Source organism: Rhinolophus ferrumequinum, chromosome 2 (genome assembly GCF_004115265.2).
Source record: "Rhinolophus ferrumequinum isolate MPI-CBG mRhiFer1 chromosome 2, mRhiFer1_v1.p, whole genome shotgun sequence".
In the NCBI taxonomy this organism is placed as follows: Eukaryota; Metazoa; Chordata; class Mammalia; order Chiroptera; family Rhinolophidae; genus Rhinolophus; species Rhinolophus ferrumequinum.
This window is the reverse complement of record NC_046285.1, coordinates 86,712,607-86,730,896: the sequence shown is the minus strand read 5'-3', so window position 1 is coordinate 86,730,896 and position 18,290 is coordinate 86,712,607. Positions and strand designations below refer to the sequence as shown.

General features: G+C 33.9%; 1 long non-coding RNA gene across 1 annotated transcript in view; it reads right to left on the bottom strand.

Annotated features, from left to right (window-relative positions):
• The window catches only part of LOC117013245 (uncharacterized), a 508,384-nt gene that overhangs the window by 235,523 nt on the left and 254,571 nt on the right, over positions 1-18,290 (bottom strand). Inside the window, exon 5 of the long non-coding RNA XR_004421294.1 lies at positions 9,721-9,765. This is a non-coding gene — a long non-coding RNA (uncharacterized LOC117013245). The remainder of the gene's footprint in view (positions 1-9,720; positions 9,766-18,290) is intronic.

Here is an 18,290-nt window from a genome sequence, read left to right as displayed (position 1 = left end):
ATCTCCTCTAACGGACTTTTCCTCAAAATTATCCCTCCCACTTCTTCCTTTCCTCTATAAAGACAAGCCTCTCTCCTTTGTTCTCCAGACTTACTTATGGCCACCATAGCTTGCTTGTCCAAAATTGCAATTCCGAAATAAACTCAACTTTGCTTTTATAATTTGTTAATTATTTTATTTGAGGTGGACAATTTACATATTTTAAATTCTCTATATTTTAGATAATTAAGTGAAATTGATGACTAAAACTCAACATCTGTTTTCACTGACTGTGTGCAGGGGGAAAGGAGTGGAATTATATAAATTTTGTCTTTCTCTTTTACAAAAGATAATCCAAAAATGTAATTTGAAAAAAAAATCAGATTTTATTCGTGCACTACCTTACCACTGTGGCATTTTTATTAACTGTATTAAAAAAATTACTAATTAGGTATTATGGGTGAAATAGTGGAGATATAATGAGAGCTGCACTGTTAATGACTACATTTAGTTGAAATCCTAAGGTTTTGGACTGCTGTACAGAAAAAACTGTGTTTGTGTTTAGGAGACCGAGAGGTAAGACTTGTTTTCCCACTGACTAATTCATTTTGAGTTTCACAGCAGGTGCTGAAGTTGACTGGAGACCTAACCTTCACAACACTGACTCAAATGCATGGAGAGTTCAAGAATCTATTTGGTCTCTGTGGACATCTTAAGTCAGAAGATGCTCAAAGGTCACTATTGATAAGACTGAGTCACTGAGGTTTGTTGCAATGAGGAGTAAGAGGTAATAGAACATTGTCATCACATGATGACAATGAAGTAAATACTGGTAAACTTTTCACTTTGTTGAGTATGTTATTCCCTAAATACAGAGACTTATAAAATGATAATTGTCCAAATTGCAGAGCATATTTAAAATGTTTTCCTAGAACCACCAAAAAAGGAAGTGACTTTTCCTTTCTAATAATAGTAGAACATGGAAATATGTCCATAAGCAAGGGAAAGCAGAGAACTAAGGCAATTATAAGGATAAATTAGGCACAAAGGTTGTTTCTGCCTCAATAATCCAGGTAATTGAAACCAAAACAGGTTCTGTATGTAACTGGCACTGTTTTCCTCTTTGCCTTGGTGGCCAAGACACATGATTTTTTCACAAGCCTATAATCCGTTTTAAGATACAGCATTTTCCTTTGTCTGTAGTATATTTTGAAATACGGAATGAATTACTAGAGCTTCAAATTATATATTCAAGCAATAAGTTAATTTGCCAGCAATAAGTTAATGAGAAAGTAAAGCTTTTACATGACTGTACAGACAGAATTGGCACTTGGAACACTTACTATATATTAAATGTGCATAGATATACACAGAAACATATATATGCATTTCTTCAGTTTTGACATTCTCTCTTCTGCAACAGGCATCTCAAATTTGTTGTCTAAAATTGGGTTCATTTTGATATCTCTCCCTACTTTCCAAATACTTATTTGTCCTCCCGTATATCTTAGCTTAATTTGGGATTTCATTACGCATTCAGGAACCCAAGTCATACATATGGAAATTGTCCAAACTTTCATCCTTTCCTTCACACTGTGATTTACCTCTTCCCCTCCACTATCCCTTAAATAAGTGAGAGTTCCACTGATTCTATTTCTCAAGTGACTCCTAAATCTCCGCCCCAGTGCCCTTTCCCCATGCTCCATCTCTTCTTCCATTGCTTTATGTTAGGACTTCGCAATTTTCATTCCAAGACTAGTGACATGGCATCCTAATTGGTATCATTGTATCTTTCCTGTCTTCCCCACACATAGTCATCTACACTCAAACTACAATACAAACCTCACGATGCCATGCACCTATTACATTAATAAAGCATGGGGCTTATTATTGCCAGGAGAAGCCTCCATGACCTGGCTTTCTCTTTGTCACCATTCTCAACTCACCTTTTCCTGTCACACTATTTTTACTACGTCTTGTAGGACTGCAGATCTTACCTTTGCTCCCACTCAGAAGGATGTTTTATATTTCCATGACTCTGCCTAGATCTTCTTCCTACTGTTGCATTTACCTCTACTTGGTCAGCTAATTCCAGCAAACTAAATTATTCATTCATTCAAAAATATGTATTAGTACGTACAGTGCACCAACTCCTGGACTGAAAGCTGATTATCAACTTGTACTCCTTCTTATCAAACTGAAGGCAGCAAAGGAATAAGACAAGCAAATAAAGAAACAAAAACTCATAGACAGAGACAAAAGTTTAGTAGTTACCAGAGATTAATGGGGAAAGGAGATGGTAAATGTGGGTAAAGGAGGTTGACTATATAGTGACGGAAGGATATTTGACTCTGGGTGGTGAACACACAATACATACATATAGATGATGTATTACAGAATTGTATACGTGAAACCTGTGTAGTTTTGTTGACCATTGTCACCCCAATAAATTTGAATTACAAAAAAACAGTTGTACTCCTGTCCCTCTTGTGTTTTTTCAATTTAGTTGAGTTTTCATCAAAATACTTCACGAGTACCATCTCTTACAAGAAGCCTGGGAGGCTGGTCTATCACCTTTCCATTGCACCTGCAAATAACCTAATGAATGTCCCTATCACTACACTGAAATCATGTTTGCTTATCTGTCTTACCCAAACCACTGCAGTCATTATAGGGCAAGTTCTTGTATTGCATTATTCTTCTCATTTCCCAAGTCCGGTGTCTGGTCCATGACAGTTGCTTAATAAACAATGTTTGAAGTGAGGGTTGCCAATGTAAACTAAACTTAATGCAATGGTGTATTTTCTCCCTTTCAGGAATTATTTCTTATGTGCACTCTATTCTTTCTTTCATTCTTCTCCCTCCTTTCTATTTACATCGCCTCTCTCTTCATTTAAATATTTGGAAAGCTGTGCATAGGCTCTGTCATCCAGAACTGGTAATAGTAGCTCTGGCCACTTTCTTGGTCAGAGGAGCTTATTAGTGTTTTTCCGGCAATGGGGATTCTGGAGGTTGAGGGAAAGAATGCGTTCAGAAAGGAAACGGAGAGTAATAGAAGATTCTAAACAGGGCAATTCTATAGGAACCAATGTTTTGGGATGCAATACAGTCGTGAGAGGAGTTGCTGTCACCCAATATTCAAATTATGAGCTCTTACTCTTTGAGACTCTTGCCTTTTGAAATCCACCTAACGCACATGAGCTTGTATACAAGTACATACCGTGTTTCTCCGAAAATAAGACCTAACCGGACAATCAGCTCTAATGCGTCTTTTGGAGCAAAAATTAATGTAAGACCTGGTATTATATTATATTATATTATATTATATTATATTATATTATATTATATTATATTATATTATATTATATTATATTATATTATATTATATTATATTATATTATATTATATTATATTATATTATATTATATATGTATTATATTAAAGGCCCAGTCTTATATTATAGTAAAATAAGATGGGTCTTATATTAATTTTTGCTCCAAAAGACGCATTAAAGCTGATTGTCTGGCTAGGTCTTATTTTCAGGGAAACACAGTACATGCACACAGGCACACACATATGTACATACACACATGCATACTTTTACACTTAGCTGTGCCTGAATTGTCCATTTCTCCATTTTATAAACTAGAAAGATCCTACCCCTTCTTCAGGTTCCAGGTCAAATCTCACCAAGTTCTAGCTCACATTTATCCCACTTTACTCTGGTGGGAATGACCACAAACTGTGGTAAACAACGCATTTTTAATTTCTAATCTAATGCGGGTCAATAATTGTGGATAACACAGTGTAAATTAGTTACTATATAAGTGCAATAAAGAACAAAAAGTAGGAGAAATATATTGAATGCATCACTTTAGAATTATTAGATTCAGCAGAAATAGAATCAATTTGTCAAAATGCTAAAAGGTATCTAAGTGCATGTTCCCAATTTCTCTACTTATATCATTATGAATCAGAAACGGTGTGTGAACTAGAAGCAGCCCACAGACCAGGATTTGAGAAGCAGAGCTCTAAAGAAACTAGTATTGATGTACAGAGTGGTCAGTGTGTGCGTGCTCACTAAATGAATTAACAGACATACCTCAGAACCGGCACAGGAAGACATGGGAGTTTTCTTTTTGCCCCCTATTTTGGCATGTTTTACAAATTTCTCTCAAAATTTTGAAAGAGTTTCTATTAGCATTGCCTCAATTATTCAGAGTCAGAGTTTTCCAGCAGAGGTTTTCAATCATTAATTCATTCCTCAACTAGCATTTATTGAACATAATTTATATGCCAAACACTGACCTTGATATTAGGATCCAAATTTGCATGAAATATGGTCCCTGAAAAACAGCTGGAATGTAGTCTTCAAAAGTATCAGGATCATGAAAGTCAAGGAAAGTCTATGGAATTTTTCTACATTCATGGAGACTAATAAAATGTGAGTACTAAACAAGGTACATAATTCGGCAACAAATTCTTACACTCTAAAGGATAGCTTTTGGACTTTATTTGGACAACTAATGAAACTCAAGTGGGATCTGAGGATTAGACGGTAGTTATGTATCCATAATAATTTCCTGTTGTCTTAGTTTTCTCTAGACCCCCATAACACCACATCATTTACTGGGTGGCTTACTTATCACAGATATGGAGGCTAGGAAGTCCTCATTCAAGGTGCTAGCCAATGCCATTCCCTGGTGAGAACTCTCCTCCTTGTTTGTGCTCTCACATGGCAGAGAGGGAGAAAGAAAGAAAGCTCTCTGATGTCTCTTCTTATAAGAGCACAAATCCCATCATGAAGGTCTCTCCTTCATGACCTCATCTGAACCACTTAGCTCCCAAAGGCCCCTTCTCCAAGTACCATTACATTGGATTTAGGGCTTCCACATATAAATTTGGTAGGCAGGACACAATTCAGTCCTGAGCATATAATATTGATAATTTTATTGTGGTCATGTGCAAAATGACCTTGTTTATAAGGAGATACATCCTAAAGTAGTTGAGGATAATGAGGCATTGGATTGGCAATTTACTGTCAAATGATACCCTGTGCTATACTTACAAATTTTTATAAGTTTATGATTGTTTCCAAAAAAAAAAAAGTTTTAATGATATTGTTTCTGGTCTTGAGATTCTCAATTCTATTTGGGAAGAGAGATATCTGAGTAACTGTAACTAAATACCATTAAGTGCAGTGAAATGTGTGGTGGTATAACAAAGAATTGAAATAGAAGAGGAAAGGGTGAGTCAGTCCAGAAGGAAAGCAGGGAGAATTCAAAAAGGAAGTCTTAAATAGGTCAGAATAGAAAACAAACTAGGGGCCATGGGACCCATGTTTATTCATTAATGACTACATGACAAAATTTACATGTTTGATTTATATTTTCCCCTTGCATTTGACTTCCCTGTGATACATTACTTTTATTCAACATTTCTTTTTAAGATTAATAAAACACTTGATTTGCAGGAATCTTGAGTAAAAGAAGGGGTGATATAGTAAATTAGTAGCATAAGTTTAGTTAGGGTCAGATAAAACTGTGTCAAAAAAATTATGTTTCTTAACCATCTTTTTTTTTTTTTTTTTTTTGCACATTAGAATATATTTTAGCATCACCTTCTTAGCTTACTTAAATCATTCTTGATTTCCCCATTTCAGGACTCCAGAGATAGTTGAAAAGTGTTATGTGGTTGGTCTCCATATTTATTGCTATGACTATAGGCCTCCCTAAAGTATTATATGAACTCTTTAAAGGACAAGGCAGAGCAAGGGTTAGAGTGTTTTTGAATTTTTCTGTTTCTTACAGAAATCTATGATTCACTCATTAATTGAGCAAATATTTACACGGTATCTATGCAAAGATGGCCTACATAAGGCCTGTCTAGACTCCATTACATTTTTTTTTTCACTAAAGAGAATTTGAGTCAACATTCAAAAACTGAGATTTCACACAAAAATTCCAATATTCAATTCCCTATGCTTTCAGTAGTTAATGGCCACTGGAACATACAATTGGTCAGAAAAATTGACTGGAATGAGTAGAAGTAACCCTTGTATGTTTAGCATATGGTCATCGTTTGCCTAGTTCACATCACTTGTTATTACATAATCTTGGTCTGTTACAACTTTTGTTGTATGCATGGGTCCTGAAGGTACTTGCATTTGCAACCCTACCCAAATAGTGGAAGACCTTTGACTAGGAGAGCTTTGAGAACAAAGACAATATAAAAGTATGCATTTGAAATAATAAGTCATACAAACTGTAAAGCAAAAGTCAGCAACGAACTTAATTTTTTTTTTTTTTTTTAAGAAAAGACTGACCAAGATTCTTTCCAACTTGCCCAGTAAAATCCATAAAAATTAGAGTCGTGGCCAGTGACTTGTACAAATCAGATGAAGAGTAAAACCATTATGCAGTAGGCATTACATTCAGTTTCAAAAGAGGCTTTTACACCCACTAATTCTTAATTTTTCTATAAAGGAAAATGAAACTAGTATATCTGTTCTGATATTTTAAATTTACATTACCATTGAATTCAAACTAATGTGGAATTAGCGATTCTTTCAAGCATAATTCAAGCTATTAATAACTCTATACTTTTGCTTGTTGAGACAATGTCAAAAATTCACTTAAAAGGCATGAGTAATTACTTATATCATACAAAGTCCTGGAAACAATACTCCTTTTCTTCTAACAGAATTCATATAAAGAATTGTTTCTTTTATTTATTACTTCTATTTTGTAAATAACAATTCCTATTTTTATTCCACAGAGCCAACTCTATACTGTCTTAACAATAATAATCTTACATGTATATAATGCTTTAAAGCTGACGCTGTGTTTTTAGATCCATATGATGTAATGTATAAATAAGTTCAGCACCATAAAAATAATTTTCATACATTTATAAACTTTTTTGCTGAAATACTCAACTTGTAGGTGTAATTTTGAGCATGAATACCAAAAATAATATTTAAAATTCAATTAAAAATCATTTTCATTATATATCAAAAACTCTATATTATTTGTATCATTCATCAGAAGAGTTGATTATGTATTCCAGAGAAAGTAGAGAGGAAGATAGTGGCACCTTATAAAATTTTGGTAAGCTGAAACATTTCCACCTTATTTGTTCCCATTCTAACACTTCAGTTTTTAACTGAGTGGCCATTTATTCAGCATCTACTAGATTCAATGATGACTGACACACAGTTATTGCCCTCTAGGGGTTAACAGCCTACTTGGAGCAAAAAGATACATGCAAAATGAATTTTGTATCTTAATGATAGAAAATTTTGTATCTTGATAAGATCTATTTTTACCCAAGTGTTATAGGGATGTAAGTCAAGTGGTGTGAACAAAGAGGAAAGGAAGAGTCTCTTTGAATGCTTACAGAAGGAGCTGTCATTTGGGGTAAACCTTGAAAAAATTAGTAAAATTTTAGTTTTACATACCTGCAGGTATGTTCATATAATATGAACATCTATATTATTATCTTTTCTTTCCCCTGATCATTTATATGCACTTACCTAATAATATTTTTATGTCTCTTTACCGTAACACTTTTTCTTCACCCCTTAATTTCCTGATTCACTATACAAATGGGAATTATTCTTCTGTATGCCTGCCAAAAGTGTAATTAAGGAAGACCTTCGTTCATTCCACTATTTTAAAGTCCTATTTTTAAAAATAGTTCAGAGGGCCTATTAAATAAATCATGGTACATCAAAAATGTTGCCTATATAATGCAGCCATTAAAAATGATGAAATAGATAATACATGTTGCCTTAGAAAGATGTTCATAATTAAAATGTTAAAAACACAGAATCATGCACGTGGTATGAAATCATCATGTGCACATGTTGATACTGAGGTTTATGTAATAAAGAAGGAACAAGGAAAAATAAATACTAAAACTTTAACAGCAGCTAACTTTGAGGGAAATACCTCTTTCTATTTAGTATAACTCTCTGTTTTCCTCATCCTGAGTTAGTAAATTTCTGCCTCTTTTTAATTCAATAATGTAATTCAATAATTCTTCAATAATTATTTAAGAATGAATAATCTAATTCAAAATAAATTTTAGACAATGTTAAAAGTCACAAAGTATATGAAAATATAAATTTGAATTGTTGAACGAACTCCAGTGAAGAATGATAATTATATACATTATATTTATATTAAGGCAGAATTTTAATGTTACTAGAATTAAAGTGAAAGTAGTTTTTAAACAAAAAACAAGCAAGGCTCACTATTTCCGTCAATATACCAAAAAGCCTTGGTCACAATCACCTACAGATAAAACACAACAAATGTGATAAATTCATGAATCTGCTTTATCATTTCTCAAGGCTTTACTAACTTGAAATAATTTTTTTCCTTTGAATGTATAGTAGACCACATATAAAGATTAAACAGAATTGTAGAACCTTATTCATCAGAAAATGATACAATGCTCCATCACAAAGGCAAATATAGACTAGAACTATCATGTAACAGCGAGAAAATCAAAGGACTTCTTGGCCTCAGCCAGATCTACACAAGGTATTCTTTCCCATCAGTGAGACTCACTCCTCTGTCACACAACAAGATCACAAAAAATAACATGCTCTTTTCATACGGGATTAGAGGAGCCATACATTCATTTTACATTCCTTGTTTTACTAGATCTTCATTTCATTCAGTAAGTGAAAAAGAATATTATTACATGTATTTTACAGATGAGGAAACATTGCAATCTAGAGGCACCACGACATGCCAGCCTAAAAGCTCAAGAACAGTGAACAAACTATTGTGTAAACACACAGCAAGCATAAGAGATCATCAACTCAGGCATTAATAAATGAACCTGTCTGGACATTGTTATGAGAATATTCTGACCCAAAGTTGGTTTATATGTCATTATTGTTCTTTTTTTTTTCCTTTTGGTCTTATGTCTTTAATCTACTGTTCTGCCTCTTTTAGGGGTTGAACAATTTGTCCAAAATTAGAAAAGAGGTGCTAGAATGTGGGATGGGGAAGCTGACCTACATCTGAACGATTTCCATGTGATTCACTACAATTAAACAATTTGGTTTGCAATAGCTATAATTAAGCCATTATCGGAGAAGTATTTACTAGACTAGGAATTCTAAATTTATCTTCACATAAGTCCTAGACAAGAAAAGAGCCACATTTTCTGGTACTTTTATTAAATAAATTCTTCCAAAATAACTAAATCACTGATAGCTAATTATACTTATGCTATGGTTACTTTGGTTGGTTTGAAAGAAATTGCAGGTTTAAAATAGCATACACTCAAAAAGAAATGATGGTCGATAAGAGAATCTCAGTTTCTAACAATATATTGCACACATTAATATACATAAATGTATATAGTATAAAATTGCCTTCCTGATATATGGAAATTGCATATGGTAATGTCACAGAACCCTCAAAGTATGGAGACACTAATATAAAAATGTAAAAGCAAGGATAAATTCTGTCTACAGTAAAACAAACTATAATAATATATAATAGACTATAGTGGTATGTAATAGTATGGAAAAAATTCAAACTGAAGATTAAAAATTATGTGTTGGATGATTTCTAGTTTAACAAGTAAGTAGCTATAAGACACTTCCAGTTATTCAAAATAAGCAACATCAATTCCATCAGTATCTAAGAAGAGGAGTAAATTATTGAAACATAGATAAATACAACATATTTTGTAACCACAAAAGGTTCTTTTTCCTACCTTTATGGATGTGTGAAATGTTCTATGATTAATCTTCAAGATACCCTATAAAAGAAATAGAAAATAGATGACATAGAGAATAATAGAATAGCAGGATTGTTTTCACATTAATATCAACATTGAATGTCAGTGGATGTCTTTGCTGTGGGGTGGTCTATTTACTGTGTCAAGGCACTGGCTGTTCCACTCACAAATATACACGATTCTGACAACACTGAAGGTAATATAGGATACATGAGCGTTGGAATAAAAATATCATATGTGAATTGCACATTTTTGCTGTCTATAGAGCATATATATAGTGATTAAGATTTTTGTTCACAACTGTCAGCCAAGTTAATAATTTTAGTATTGGTGGTAACAGTAAAAAGGAAAAGTAAAATCACATCATATTGGAAAAATGAAACAAAACAATAACTAATAAACAACAAAAATTACAAAACAAAACTTCTAGGTTTAATTACATCTTTATATGATTAAACTATAGGTACTAAGACTGTAGTATGTACTGTGGATATGATCACAAGATTTCAGCTTGGTGTGAAATCAAGTCCTAAGAGCTAGATATTTAAGAGAAGTATTCCCTGGCATAGGCAATTACAGTAAATTAAAAATCAACTGGTCCAATATCCACACTTAGCACAGCAAGTTCACATACCTAGATCGTGGCAGAACTAAGGGCTAACTTTCCATCTGCCAGCCTCACAAGTTACTTAAATCTTTGTAACTCCAAGACTGAAAAGAAGGTTCCTTTTTCCTTTGTATGTTTTTGGCTCCTTTGTCAAAAATTATCTGCCGATATATATATATCAGTTTATTTCTGGGTTCTCAGATCTGTTCCACGGGTCTGTGTGTCTGTTTCTCTGCCAATACCATGCTGTTTTGATTATTATTACTTTGTAATATAAACTGAAGTCAGGGAGTGGAATACCTCCAACTTTGTTATTTTTTTAATGGGATTGCTTTAAAAATAAGACCTGAAACAATAAACTGCATAGAAGAAAGCATAGGTACTAAACTTATGGACCTGGGGTTCAGAGAAGATTTTATGCCTTTGACCTGAAAAGCAAGTGAAGTAAAAGCAAAAATAAATAAATGGGAGTGTATCAAAATAAAACGCTTCTGCACAGCAAAAGAAACCATCAACAAAACAAAGAGGCAACCAACTGAATGGGATAAGATATTTGTAAACAGTGCCTCTGGTAAGGGGCTAATATCCAAAATATATAAAGAACTCATATAACTCAAAAACGAAAAGAAACAAACAATCCAATTAAAAAATGGACAGAAAACCTGAATAGATACTTCTCCCAAGTAGACATACAAATGGCATACAGATATATGAAAAAATGCTCAGCTTCACTAGCTATTAGGGAACTGCAAATCAAAAACACAATGAGATATCACCTCATCCCTGTTAGAATGACTATTATCAACAAGACAAATAATAACAAATGTTGGATAAGTTGTGGAGAAAAGTAAACCCTCATATATTGCTGGTGGGAATGTAAATCGGTACAGTCACTATAGAAAACAGTATGAAGTTTCTTCAAAAAATTAAAAATAGAATTATCATATGACCCAACAATCCCTCTTCTGGGTATCTACCCCAAAAATCTGAAAACATTTATCTGTAAATATATATGTACCCCTATGTTCATTGCAGCATTATTCACAGTAGTCAAGATATGGAAACAACGAAAATGTCCTTCAATAGATGGTTGGATAAAGAAGATGTGGTACATATATACAGTGGAATATTACTTGGCCCTAAGAAAAGATGAAATACAGCCATTTGCAACAACATGGATGGATCTTGAGATTATCATGCTAAGCGAAGTAAGTCAGACAGAAAAAGTCGAGAATCATATGACTTCACTCTTATGTGGCATAGAAAACCAAAAACAACAAATGAACAAGACAAACAAAGAAACAAAAAATCATAGACACAAACAAAGTTTAGTGGTTACCAGAGGGTAAGTGGGGGAGTGGAGTGGTAGAGGAGGGTAAAGGGTGTCAAATATGTGGTGAAGGAAGGAGAATTGACTTTGGGTAGTGAACCCACAATGCAATATATATATGTATATGGTGTATTATAGATTTATACACTTGAAACTTATATACTTTTACTAACAATGTCACTCCAATAAATTTAACAAAGGTGAAAAAAGAAGTAGAGGGAGCAGAATTGTGTATTCTGTTCTTGACATGTTCCATCTTCCAAATGAAGCTTCATACTCCTGCCTGAATAAAGACCTATGCCATAAACATTTATTTCTTTGACCTCATTCAAAACTCCTTTCCTTGGTAGAGGGAGATACCAAAGGATTAGAGGACAGGATTCTTCTAATCATAAGCTGCTTATAAATCAATGAGAGAAAACAGGGGAAAAATCAAGAAAGAAAGCGTGTGAGCTACAAATCTAACAAAATCAGTCAATAACACTGCTAGCAGTATATGAGAGAAGCCATCCAGTAGTAGGCACATAAACTATGTTTTCAGGGCATCCTTCAAGAAAAAGCTCCCATAGCTTTTTAACACATGCATCCCCTTTCTAAATTGTTCTATGATAAGCAGTAATATCTGGCTGCACTTCACTTAAAAAAAATACACAATCATTTGTGATTCTTAGTTAATAAAATGTAATTTGTTATAACAACCGTGGCTTATTACGCCAATTCTTGTAAATGCTTTCAAAAGATAGACAGTAACCCCTGGCCCATTCTGTTTTGCTGTTCACAGTAACCTCTATGTTTTCAGAAAGTGCAATAACAGACTTACTATAACAGAAGCATAGAATCCACCTCTGTACTATCAAGACTAGAATTTTAAGAGACTGGAAACTGAACTAGTAGCAATACAATAGCTGTGGGATATTTTCTTGTGCTATAATCTCAGAAACAGCTTGTGATGTCACACTGGAAGCTTACAGTAGCTGTAAAATGCCTCTCCCCTGGCTGGACAAACTTAATGATTGATTCACGTTTCCTTTGCAGAAGGTCAAAGGATGAGTGTTGTAAATTTAAAGACTCTATCATATATATATATATATATATATATATATATATATATATATATAAAATTAGATAAAAAGTGTTTTCAAAATGTGAAATTTAGATAATTTGAGAGATTGGGGCATATCTAGCTAAAGTAGCTAGTATTTTTAAGAACATAAAGCATTGCTTAATAATAAGATGTAGTGGTTAGATTTGATTACTCCAACTTTACAGTTCTGCTTAACTCATAAAGAAAGAAAGCTGAGACAATATTTTTTGAGTGTGTGTGTGTTCCAAGATATAAGCAACTTAACCCAATTATATTATAGTTTAGCACTCTTATTTTAAGATATGCAAATATAAATACACACACATATAAACAATATTGTGGGTGGACACAATTATGTAGTACACAACCAACTATGGTTAAACACTGAAATGTATGTTTCTAATCCGCTATGTAAAATACATGTTTTATGTTCTCAAATATCTTGGATAGAGACAAGAGTTTGGGCATTTTTAATATCTCCAAAATCAGGGTTATGGTAAATAAATCCTTCTACAATTTTCAAAATGATGCACGGTGCAAATCACCGCCAATTTAAGGAAAGATTACTATAATGTGGAAGGCAAGATTTTGTAGATAGTTGGAGAATGTCAAAAAAGTACATGTCAAGGTGCTGTTTTTATATAAATTTAATTAGAAACTCTCTCTGTTCCCTGTTCTCTTTCTCTTCCACTGAAGAGACTATCGCTTATTAAGGTGCTACCAAAAACACTTAAAACAATCTCCTGTTTCAGAACAATGCAGTTTAAACAATCAAGAGAATTTAAAATATTGTATAATGTATTTAAGTTTTCATTCCTAAAGGCTTTAGTTCTTTAATCAGAATAAGAGTTTGCAACAGTGTATATCCTACAAAAAAGTCAAGTTGCTCGACACATTTGAAGAATAGGAGCAAAATTAGACTTTAGCATTTCTGCAAAAGCACACAAGAACAACTAACTTTATAATGTCTATACTACACACCTCTAACACAAAATAAACATGTTTTCTATGTAAACAATAAGGAATTATACCTCACGTATTCATCAAAAATAGAATTTAAAAGTATAGTATTACTTGTTGTAAGCCAACTGGATTAAAAGTTTTGATGGTCTAGGTAAGTCCTCTTATTTTATAGGTATATAAATGAATTATGATGTATACTATAGTATTTATGAGTAAAGCCTAATTTTATTATCACAGTATATATTTTCTTTTGGTTTTTCGCTAAGCTTAGTTTTGCCATTTTAGGAAAAATAAGCATTAAAATATTCACATTTTTAGCTTTGAGGTTTACTTCTAGCTCCTCTGGATTCAAATCAAATAATGTCTACTAGTAATATATTTTTACTTGAAGACCCATATTCTTCCATTTGATCAACACAGAAGGATAAATACAACTTTAAATACAAAGCTTAATCTAAAATACTAAATTTTCTGACATTGATGATTAGCAGAATAGATTTTTGTTCTTAAGAAATAAAAGAATTATGTTTGCCTAGCTTTTAGCACAATTTTCTCTTCTATATCCTACTATTTGTATAACTCAATTCTATACTTTGAATCATAGTGAATGGCAGAATAAGGGTTATTGTTACTTTCTTAGCATTGGTTACTTTAATAATTATGTCAGGAAGTTGTGGTTTAGTTAATGACACAGATTCTTCTCACAAAAACGTTTAAGACCCAAAGTCTTTATAGTATTACAACCATCTTTACTTCTTAACCAGTAAACATAGATTGTCTAAATCATTATGAGGACACTTCTAAAAGCTTCAGCTCCCTTGCATGGTGATAGAATGGTAAGAGAATACAACTTTCTCCCCTTATCCATGGTTTTGCTCTCCAAGGTCCACTATGGTCTAAAAACTAAATAAACAATTCCCAAGTTTTAAACTGTCTGCTCATTTGAGTTGCGTAATGAAATCTCCCACTGACTTAATCCATTATGTGTGGACATGAATTATCCCTTTGTTGAGTAAACCCAAGTTGTATACAAGGTCTGACAATTAAGTTTGTGAACTTGTTGCAACAAAGTTGCTAACTATTTTGATATCAGAAGGATAGTTCATTATGAATTTGTACCAACTTAACAAACAGTTAACCAACTTTACTATTTGGAAGTGCTGAAAATCCTGTGTGAAAAAATTAGATAGCCTGAACTTTTTGGTTCTTGCATCATGACCTGAACAATTCATGGCTCTTGTATCACAACAATGTACCAGCTCACATGGCACTGTCTGTGAGGGATTTTTTAGCCAGTAAACTAATAACTGTATTGGAACACCCTCCCTATTCACGTGATCTGGCCCCCAATGACTTCTTTCTTTACACGAAGATAAAGGAAATATTGAAAGGAAGACATTTTGATGACATTCAGGACATCAAGGGTAATACGGCAGCAGCTCTGATGGCCAGTCAAGAAAAAGAGTTCCAAAATTGCTTTGAAGGGTGGACTAGGCACTGGCGTCGGTGCATAGTTTGCCAAGGGGAGTACTTCGAAGATGAACATGGTGATATTCAGCAATGAGGTATGTGGCACTTTTTCTAGGTTGAGTTCCCAACCTTAATTCATACACTCCCCACCCATTGGTCATATAGTAGCCGTCTTGGTAATCAAATCTACTGCCATGGTAACACAGTGCTTGTGCTCACGTAACATTTATTCTACTTAATAATGGCCCCAAAGTGCAAGTGTAGAGACACTGGAAATTTGGGTATGCCAAAGAGAAGCCATAAAATGCTTCCTTTAAATGAAAAGGTAGATGTTCTGGACTTAATAAAGAAAGAAAAAAAATCGTATGCTGGGGTTCCTGATATCTACAGTAAGAACAAATTGTCTATCCATGAAATTGTGAAGAAGAAAAAAGATATTGGGCTAGTTTTGCTGTCACACCTCCAACTGCAAAAGCCATGGTCAAACGTGTGTGAGAAGTGCTTAATTAAGATGGAAAAGGCACTAAATCTGTGGGTGGGAGAAATGAACAGAAAACGTGTTTTGGTTGACTGTAATATGTTGCGCCAGAAAGCGTTGAGCCTGTATGAAGATTTCAGCAAGGGATGCTCTGAAGCACGTAACACGAGGCCATTTATTGCAAGTAAGGGATGCTTACACAGATTCAGAAGTGGGCTTGGACTGAAAAATATAAAATTACTGGAGAGGCTGAGTCTGCTGATGAAGCTGCTGCCATTTCTGGTCAAGTTGAAGAAGTTGACTAGGGTTCACCTAGGGGTCAGTACTACTGTGTTTTCCTGAAAGTAAGACCTAGGCGGACGTGAGCTCTAGTGTATCTTTTGGAGCAAAAATTAATATAAGACCTGGTCTTATTTTAATATAAGACTGGGGCTTTATACTATACTATACTATACTATACTATACTATACTATACTATACTGGGTCTCATATTAATTTTTGCTCCAAAAGATGCATTAGAGTTGATGATCCGGTTAGGTCTTATTTTTGGGGAAACATGATATCAGCAGTTTCACACACCCACTGGGTGTCTTGGAATGGACCCCCAGTTGATAATGGCAGCTACTGTAGTTCCAATAGTAGCTTCATATCTAAGGAATTTGATAAGGCCTTTCTCCCCCACAAAGCCTCTGTTGGACAGAATAATATGACTGGTTTTCTGACAAAAGATATGCTGTAGAAATTTATCTCAAGTGATCCTTTTTTTTCCAAGTGACAGTTGGAACATGCCCATTAGGATGGTTCTAGAAGTATTCTTAAGCAACTTGTAAAGGCCTACCTGAAGTCTTGACAGTTGATCTGAGAAAGGCAGTGACAGCATCACAGTGAAAGATTGTCAGATTGTCATGTTCAATACCTTTCTGAAATAAAAACCTCCATGAAAGTAAAATGGGCTATATTTTAAGAATCACACACATCCAGGAAGTAGGTTTAACATTATTTATTAAAAACACACATATTTATGCCCACATTAAATGCATTTTGTCTTGATTATAATAAATTAAATGCAGAACATTTTATTCCTAATATATCCCAAGTTTTATTTTGGAAATTACAAAGTAATTAATGATTTGCATTAAGAGAGGGTTAGTTCCAAAAAGAGCATTTCTTGCTCTTATAGAGTTTATATACTACCAAAAGTAATAAGCTAATTTATCAATAAGTATGCAATATGACAAATGGTGGTAAGTGCTATGAAGAGACACAAAGCCAGGAAAAGGAGAAGTGAGCAGGTGTTACATTATAGATAAGGTGGGAAGATTAGAAAAATCAGGAAGGGAAAAAATACAAAAAGAAGGGGGCACATTGTTTCCTAGAGCTTATCAGTTATCACCTTGGTTCTGCTGTTATTGCATGCTTGAGCCTGAGATTTTCCTTCATGTCACCATGTGAACTTCCTATAAAATGGGATAACAACATATACTTTGCCAATTTTTGTAACATGTAATTGACTGCAAAAATATTATAATTAAATATCTAAAAAGAACACCGTGATTAAAAAGAATGCACCATATGCAACTTAGTGAGCTTCATTTAGATTTGAAAATCATCCTAGATCACTTACATGTGTTGTTAGTTAAAAGTTGTCATTAGTATTTCCATTTTATAATAAGGAAATGGACACTTAAGAGAATTAAATAACTTCCCAACGTCAGACAGACTGTAAGGGCCAAAGGTGGGGATTTGGCCTGGGTCCCTGTTATTCTAAAGTCCTGTTCCTGATGCCCCGTCTTACTGGGTGGGGCTTCTTCCACCATCATGTTAATTCTTTCAATCGTTAATATCTAGTATAATACAGTCATGAACCACATAGTGATGTTTCAGTCAAGGATGGACAGCATTTACCACAGTAGTCCCACAACATTATAAATGGAGCTGAAAAATTCCTACTGTAACTGCGGTAAAGTTGTAGTATAATGCACTCCTCACGTGTTTGTTGTGATACTGGTGTAAACAAGCCTACTGCTATGTCAGTCTTACAAAAGTATAGCACATAAAATTATAGTGGTGGGCTACACTATCTCTGTTTGTGTAAGTGCACTCTAAGATGTATGCATGATGAAATCGCCTAAGGACACATTTCTCAGAACGTATCCCGATCATCAAGCGGTGCACGACTGTAACTGCAATACTTTATGTTTCTGCCATATCTTAAAATTCTTCAAAGCCTGTTCCCTAATTACCTATTGTCACTCTTATAAAAGTCCTGTATTCAGAAAAGTGAAGGCAGAGTGGTTAAATGATCAGTTATGCAACTTCACCTAATTGTTTAGTGAGAAAGACAGCATTAAATCTTAAGTTTGCAGACTCTGAATCCGTTTGTTTGTCTACTGTAGCGCACTGCTTTACATTTTGAGTTAGAAACAGGAGGCAAAGGCTTTCCAAATCTGCAGTTCTGTTTTCTCCTTGAGGTTGAGACTATGTAGTAACAAATAAAATAATTGAAAAACAATCTTCCCCATTTTCTGATTTTAGCATTCTCACCCTTTATCTTTCATAAGATTATTTTACTCTTCATTTTGTTCCCCGGTTCCAATCAAACAAATCAATTTAA